The sequence below is a fragment of the Equus quagga genome, unplaced genomic scaffold (assembly GCF_021613505.1).
Source record: "Equus quagga isolate Etosha38 unplaced genomic scaffold, UCLA_HA_Equagga_1.0 HiC_scaffold_4478_RagTag, whole genome shotgun sequence".
NCBI lineage: Eukaryota > Metazoa > Chordata > Mammalia > Perissodactyla > Equidae > Equus > Equus quagga.
This window is the reverse complement of record NW_025793813.1, coordinates 1,773-9,342: the sequence shown is the minus strand read 5'-3', so window position 1 is coordinate 9,342 and position 7,570 is coordinate 1,773. Positions and strand designations below refer to the sequence as shown.

Below are 7,570 nucleotides of genomic sequence, written 5' to 3'. Positions count from 1 at the left end.
CACATCACGTTTATGGCCGACTGCGTGTGTGGGTCCTTTGGAATCCACCAGGCTACCATCTGGGCCACTTTGGGACATCGTGTCCAGCTGCCCCGAGCAGTGGAGCTGTCGTTCGAGTGTAAGATGGGGCCCGTCCGGGGAGAGAATGGGGACGGGGAAAGGGAGGCCGCGGGAAGTCACAGAGTCTGAGGTGTTTGGGGGATGCCGACTCTTCTAAAGTGGAGGCGATAGAAGGAGAGCAGCAGGATTTTTGGATTTTTGTTCCCTCTGTTAGGTATCTGGGTCCGGAGGAGAGTGGGGCGGGGGGAGGGGGGGTCGTGGTGGTGGTGGTGGTGGTGGTGGTGGTGGCGGCGGTGGTGGTGGTGGGTGTGAGGCTGAGGCAGGGCTGGTGTTTCCTTTCCGGGTCAGGTGAAAGAGCTCCTCCAGTGGAGGTTTTTGGACAAGGGGTCTGGTCTGGCGGGATGGGAGGTTGCGGGTCGAGCCACAGGGGAATCTGTCGTAGCTCAGACTCGGGCCTTTGAAGAAATAGACAGAGAGAGGAGTTTTGCTCTGTCTGTCACCACAGCCGGCACCTCAGCAGCAACAACAGAAGGCTTCCCGAATGAGTGAAGGGGCAGGAGCCAGCGTGCCCCGTGCCTCTCTCAGCCCTGCGCCGGCAGGGAAGGAAGCAGGCAGGCAGGCAGGCAGGCAGGCCTCAGGGCTACTCCCGTCCTACTGCCCGGTGGTCCCTGTCCCGGCCCCGCCCCCACTCTCCCCCTGACCCTCACCGCTCCCCAGCCCTCTTCTCAGCCAGAGAGGTGATGGGGGGCGGGGCAGTCCCAGAACAAGTTTCCTCTCATCTGCCATCATCTTGCCACCCTGACGACTTGGCCCGAGATCCGGCCTAGGCTGTACCCGTGTGTGGTTTTCCTGTGGACAAGGGGGCCGGTTCACCATTTCGGAGGAAACCCCTAGCCTTCCACTGCCGAGTCGAGTCGGTGGGACTCGCCAGCCTGGGAGGGGGGAGGGGGGAGGGGAGGTCAGGCCCATTCATTCCAACGGGCCTGGTGTCAGGGCTTCATTCAAGTGCAGGAAGCTCTCTCCCATGGCCTCGGGCTCTTTTCCATTGAACGTCTTTCTTCAATTCCCCCACCCTTAGGCCGCAGTCCGCCAAGGGCCGGGAGTCAGGGAGGGAAGATGTTGGGGCAGGGTGGCTGTCTGAGAAACTCGCCTCGTCTGGGGCAGAAAGAGTGCTCCCCTCCTTTCTCTAACCCTACTAGACTGCTTGAGGATCATGGACGGTTTGGCTCATCGATGAGCCCTGCGTTATGGGCCCGGCAAGCAAACTCCTAACTGGCAACCCGCTGCTCTAGGCATGTGTGGGTTTTTTGATCATTCACCTTCAAGTTCGCACGACATTGGTCCGTGTCCCCCGCCCCAGCTTCCCATGGGAAATCCTCCGTCTCTTTCCACAGACTCACTGGCGACTTCACACAGGGCCTGCCTCCTCCTCCTCCTCCTCCTCCGAAGGAAGGAAGGAAGGAAGGAAGGAAGGAAGGAAGGGGCTGACCCCGTGGCCGAGCGGTTGAGTTTGCACGCTCTGCTTCAGCGGCCCGGGGCTTCGAAGGTTCGGATCCTGGGCTCGGACACGGTACCGCTCATCAAGCCATGCTGAGGTGGCGTCCCACACGGCAGAACCAGAGGGACCCTCAAAGAGAATATACAACTAGGTACTGGGGTGCTCTGGGGAGAAGAAGAAGGAGGAGGAGGAATAAAAAGAAAAGAAAAGATTGGCAATGAGCTCGGGTGCCGGTCTTTAAAAAAAAAAAAAGAGGAAGAAAGATGGACAAACAGGAACGAATCCCACTGACGGCACCTCCAAATGGTGGGGGGTAGGGGGGTGGGGAGGTGGGGAGTGGCATCATCGGGCCAATGGTGACTCTGAGTCGTGATCCCGCAGTTGTGTTATTTGATATTTTATCGAATCGATTTATTATTTTATTTTTGAGGAAGATGAGCCCTGAGCGAACATCTGCCGCCAATCCTCCTCTGTCGGCCGAGGAAGACTGGCCCTGAGCTGACATCCGTGCCCATCCCCCTCTACTTTCCAGGTGGGACGCCTGCCACACCGTGGCTCGCCAAGCGGTGCCGGGTCCTGCGCCCGGGATCCGGACCGGCGAACCCGGGGCCGGCGGAGCAGAACGTGCGAACTTCACCGCCGCACCACCGGGCTGGCCCCCGGAGTTGTTTTAAAAATCCAGTAAGGGGCTGGCCCCGTGGCCGAGTGGTTAAGTTCGCGCGCTCCGCTGCAGGCGGCCCAGTGTTTCGTCGGTTCGGATCCCAGGCGCGGACACGGCACTGCTCATCAAACCACGCTGAGGCGGCGTCCCACATACCACCGCTAGAAGGACCCACAACGAAGAACACACAACTATGTACCAGGGGGCTTTGGGGAGAAAAAGGAAAGACAAAAAATAAAATCTTCAAAACTCCAATAAAACTTTGAGTGAAGACGACGAGGAGGATGTGAAACGTATCTCACGCCTCCGAGCCGAGCCGTCCGCTTAGGAAGGGGGACGAGGACCCTTTGTAAGCGATGTCCCTTTTTAAGCACCATTCTAAACCACAGAACAGAACTCCCTCTCCTCGACCCGGAGCGAGGAGGTTCCTGGGTGTGTCAGAGAGGGCCACGTCCTCTGCAGCACGAACGAACCGCCAGGGTTCGGCCACGGGAAAGAATTTCTTCCTCTCCAGGGGGACTAAAAGTCGCCGACGGCAGCGGGCGTAGGTGCTATCCTTCCCATCCAGGAAAGGCAGGGAGAACTTCAGCCGTGAAGAGAAAGAGGTCTTCCTCACTCCCCGTTGTTTCGGGAGGGCCCCTTTGGCAGGGGAGTTTTGTCTCCTGATTTCAAGTCAGGAAGAAAAGGGAGAGAGAGAGAGAGAATGTCCTTCTCGTGCCAGGTCGGTCTGAGGGGGACCTCCTCTGGTTTCCTCCCTTCCCAGGGAAGGCCGTTCGCTCCTTCTTCTAGAAAAAGCTCCCAAAGCACCACCGCCCAGGATGGTCGACCTACGCCCATCGTCCCTCCTTTCCCAATCATTTCTACCGCGACAGAGGGACAGAGGCCCCGGCCCCATCCCCATCCCCACCCCCACCCCCATCGCCTGCCTCCTTGATGGCCAAAGGAGCTGCCTCTGAGAATGGAACGGGGCTTGGAAACCTTCTAGAGGGGTGACTCTCACCTGCCTGCCTGCTGGGAAAAGCACCACGCTGTCCATCGGACTGCTCTTTTGGGCAAACGTAGGCGTGCCACATAGCGATCGACAGCTATGGCGGGGGGGGCGGTGGCGTGGTGGTGCCCAGGATCCACGACACGGGACGGCTGCGGAGCACGACAGCCCTAAGACCTTGAGGGAGACGGGGTGGCGCGTGAATCCTTTCGGAACGAGAACGACAGGAAACGCTGACGGGGACGTGTTCTCGTCTCCAGAACACACCAACGCCTCGCACGGTGTCTGACCCGGGGTGCCTCTGACTTTTGCCATCAGAGACGATCCTCTCGACCACCCCTCACGCTTTGGGGAAAAGGGGAGAGGGACTCGGTAGCACGGGAGAAGCCATCCATCCGCCCTTCCTTTCCGTCTTCACGGCTCCTTCTCGTGGAAAACGAGGAAGCCGTCCAGAGGAACGGAACACTGACCTGGGCCAAAGCGTGGCCCAGCCTGAGCCTCCAAAACCTTCTGCTAAGTGAGAGGTGCCAGACATCCAAGGCGACCTATGTTGCGATTCCACGCAGAGGAGAGAGCTAGAACGGTCCAACCCTAGAGGGCGACAGCAGATGGCGGCGGCGGCGGCGGCGGCGGCGGTGGCGGTGGTGGTGGTGGTCGTGGTGGGGCAGATCCGGGAGTGGGGCCGTTTTTTCTTTCGGAGGGAGGGGGTGGAAACGGAAACCTTCTGGAAATAGATAGCCGTGACGGATGCGCCACCTTGGGGAGAGAGACTCCCGAAGGCCACTGGCTTGTGCCCCGTGGAAAGGATGGATTCAGTGGGATGGGAATTCTACCTCCGTGTAGAGCGTGTGGTAAACCACGAGGTGGGTGGGTGGGTGGGTGGCCTCCCTGCCTCGCCTCCACCTAGACGTCCACACACAGAGACCGACGAGGGAGGGAGGGAGGGAGGGAGGGAGAGAGACAAGACGGACAGAGGCGAAGGCCGAGGCCGAGGCCGAGGCAGTGAGCGAGTAAGTGATCGACCCTGGCCATAGGGATTCCTCAGAGGGCGTCTCTTGGCCCCCCAAACGAAGAATGTGTGTGGAGATCGAGAAAGATCACCGACCTAGGAGAACCAGCAAGACTTCCTCACCCGCAAGAGAGCCGCTGGGCCCCTGCCGTCCCTGCCACCGCCACCCCTACCCCTCGCCTTTGGCAGCAACGCCAACGAAAGGCAGGCAGACGAGTGGGAGAGTCGTGTGGTGGTGTCCCCCAAGGAAGGTGGGTCCATGCCGACGAGCGGTCGTCGGCGTGTGGAAAAGCCAGAGGCGGGCTGACTAGAAGGAGGGCGTCCTGGGGGAAGGGGCCAGGGTGTGAGGGAGAGAGGCCTGTTTCTCTTCCCCTGTTGGTCCCAAGTCAGGGGCCCAAAGGAGGAAAGCTGTCCGTTCCTTTCCGACTCGGACGGTTCGGGCGGGACCGACCGATCCCCGCGGCGGCGCGGTCGGGGCTTTCTGGACCAGAACCCCTCTCTCCATCGCCTTTCGACCACACACACGCTTTAGAGGCCAAGAGAAAATGGATCGGGTCTCTCTGTCTCTCTCCCTAGAAAACAAGGGCCGGGGGCCGAGCCCGTGGACGAGCGGTCAAGTACGCGCCCCCCACCCCGACCCCCAGCTTCGACGGCCCAGGTTTTCACCGGTTCGGATCCTGGGCACAGCCCCAGACCCAGCATCGCCCTTCAAGCCACGCCGAGGCGGCGTCCCACATAGCAGAAACCCGAAAGACCTACCACTGGAACCTACAAGTATGGACGGGACGGGACGGGACGGGACGGGACGGGGCGGGGCGGAGTGGGGGTTGGGGGGGCGGCTTTGGGGAGAAGGAAGAAAGAAAAAATAAAAGAAACACAAGGACGGTCATCGTGATAGTTCTTTCCACTTCCATCCATATGTTAACAGGACCCAAGTTTCCCGACCTCCATTTGGATGTATGTTAACTAAATGGAGAAGCTATTCAAAGGACTCCTCTAAAGAAGTCCACGTTCTTCTTTCTAAATGATAATGAAAATCATTGTCACCACCGCTCTTCCGACCCTCCATGTCCAGACGGCCTCCCACCCCTCCCCCATCCCCAACTCCCGCCCCGCCCCGCCCCGCCCCACCCCGCCCCGTGCCGACCCCCGCCCCCGGCCTCCTCCCCGTTCACCTTTCCCCTCTCCTCTCCTCCCGCCCCGCCCCCCGCCCCCCGGGACACCACCCCCCCAGCCCCCCCACACGCCCCCACCCCCATCCCAGCCGGGCCACCTGGTCGACCTCCTCGAACACTATATAAGAGGATGCCGGGCAGCAGGTGGCGCCCGACAAGCGGCCTCCTCACCGGCCGGACGGATCAGCCTCGCGGGGGTGGGCGATGGGGAGGCGTTCGTCCAGGTCAGGTCAGGTCAGGTCGGGGGAGGGAGGATGCAGTGCCAGCCGGCCTGGTGCGTGGCCTGGTCCCGATCCACCCCGCGTCTCGTTTCTCGGGCCGGGACGAGTACAGGTGGGGAGGCCGACTCGGTCACGGAAAGCGGCCTTGGGGAGGTTTTGGCGAACGGCCCTGTCCCAGGGCCGTCTGCCGACTAGGGGACGGAGTCCTCCTCCGTGCGCCTTCTCGCCCCTAGTCGGGCGGGTTGTGGGTCGCGCGGTCGACTTGGCCATTTCACCAGAGGCATCCTGCCTGCCGGGGCTCCCTCCCTCGGTCCGGTGCGAGCGGTCCTCGGGCGGCCCAGGAATTTGGGCCGCAGCGAACGAATGAAGCCTGTCCCTCCTGCGTCAGCACGGATGAGACACAGCCCTGGTGGATGGAGCCGCTTTCCTCGGGTTTCCTTTTGCTTTTGGCCGCTGCTGCCACCAAACCTCCCTAAACGATAGGAATGAAAACGGGAACCGTTGGCATAATAAAAGCGTTTTGGTTGGCGTGTTTCTTGGCTTTTGGGGACTCGAGAGGTATGATGGATGATCTCCGATTGACCTTTGGAAGGTCTATTTCATCCCAGTCGCACGAACCCCGAAAACGTGCGGCTGGACGAGGGAGGGAGGGAGGGAGGAAGGGAGGGAGGGAGTTAGGCCAACCACGGGATTTCCGCACGACCAGCTGATGGACACGAGCGCCCCGTGAGCCGGGCGGAGGGCAGCCGCCCGGGTCTCGCAGCTACGTGCCCGCGGAACCCTCAGGACTGAGAGAAGCCCGAACGACCCGCAGCCACGCGGCGCTCGGCGCGGACATCTGTTCAACCCGCGCGCCACGGGACCCGGGGGCCGAGTCCGGGCCGGGCTGCTGGTCGACCCGGCAGGGCAGCGGCCCCGGGGTCCTCGCGGCTGCTCGTCCGCAGGCTCCAGGGAGCCCTCGGGGCTCCGAGAAGCCCGAGCGCCCTGCGGGCCCTCGGCGCTCGGCGCGGACATCTGGTCGACCTGCGCGCCCCGGTCCTGGGACCAAGTCCAGGCGGGACAGCTGGTCCAGCTGGCAGGGAGGCGGCCACCAGGGCGTCGCACCCGCGAGTCCGCGGGGTCTCTGGAACCGACAGAGGCCGGGGAGCCCACCCAGACCGCTGAGAGCCCCGTGTCCCCGCGGCGCTCAGTGCGGACATCTGGTCGACCCGCGCGCCCCCAGTCCGGGGACCGACTCCGGGCCGGACAGCTGGTCGACCCCTCCGCCCGGCCCGGCCGAACCCGGCACGGCCGGCACCCGCGCCCGGCCCCCCACCGCCGCACCTTCCCTCTCTCGCCCCACCCGCGGGTCCGCGGCGGGTCGAACCACGCGGCGGGATGCTGGTTGACCCGCAATGCGGACGGAGAGAGAGGGAGGCGCGGGGCGGGGAAGCGCAAGGGCCACGCACCGGCCGGCACGCCGACCCGCCAGCACGCCGCGCCCTCGAGGCGCAGCGGCCGACGGAACGCGGCCGCCCCAGGCGGCGTCCGCGCCGCGAGCGCACCGCAGAGGCCCCCCGGCCCGCGGCCCCCCCGGGAAAGGGGCCGCGGGGCAGCCCCCCGGCTGCCCACCGCTCGGCAGTGCCCGCCGCCCACCCCTTCCCCCGTCCCAGCCAGGGGCGAGGCCCCGGCAGAGGTCGGAGAGGGGGGCGGCACGGCGCGCCGGCGGCCGGTCACAATGGCTGGCCGGGACCCGACCCGCGCTGCGACAGACACGCGCGCACCAGAACGGGGCGCCGCGGGGGACGGTCCCCCGCCCGCACGCAACGTCGCCGTCACGCGGGCGGAGGCAGCGGACACGGAGGAGGCCACAGCGGCCCCGGGAAGCGAGTCACGCTCGGGGCGGGGCCCCGGTCGGGCAGCCAGAACAAGCGACGACGGGGAAGGGCTCGGTAGAAGGCCGGCGGCGGCGAGGGCCG

General features: G+C 63.9%; 1 long non-coding RNA gene across 1 annotated transcript; it reads right to left on the bottom strand.

The window, feature by feature from the left end:
• Positions 1-2,456: 2,456 nt before the first annotated feature.
• On the bottom strand, positions 2,457-5,948 carry LOC124232319 (uncharacterized). Its single transcript, XR_006886819.1, has 3 exons — positions 5,490-5,948; positions 3,220-3,384; positions 2,457-2,881 (listed from the first exon to the last, which is right to left on the bottom strand). It is a non-coding gene; the product is annotated as an uncharacterized LOC124232319 (long non-coding RNA).
• Positions 5,949-7,570: the final 1,622 nt, after the last annotated feature.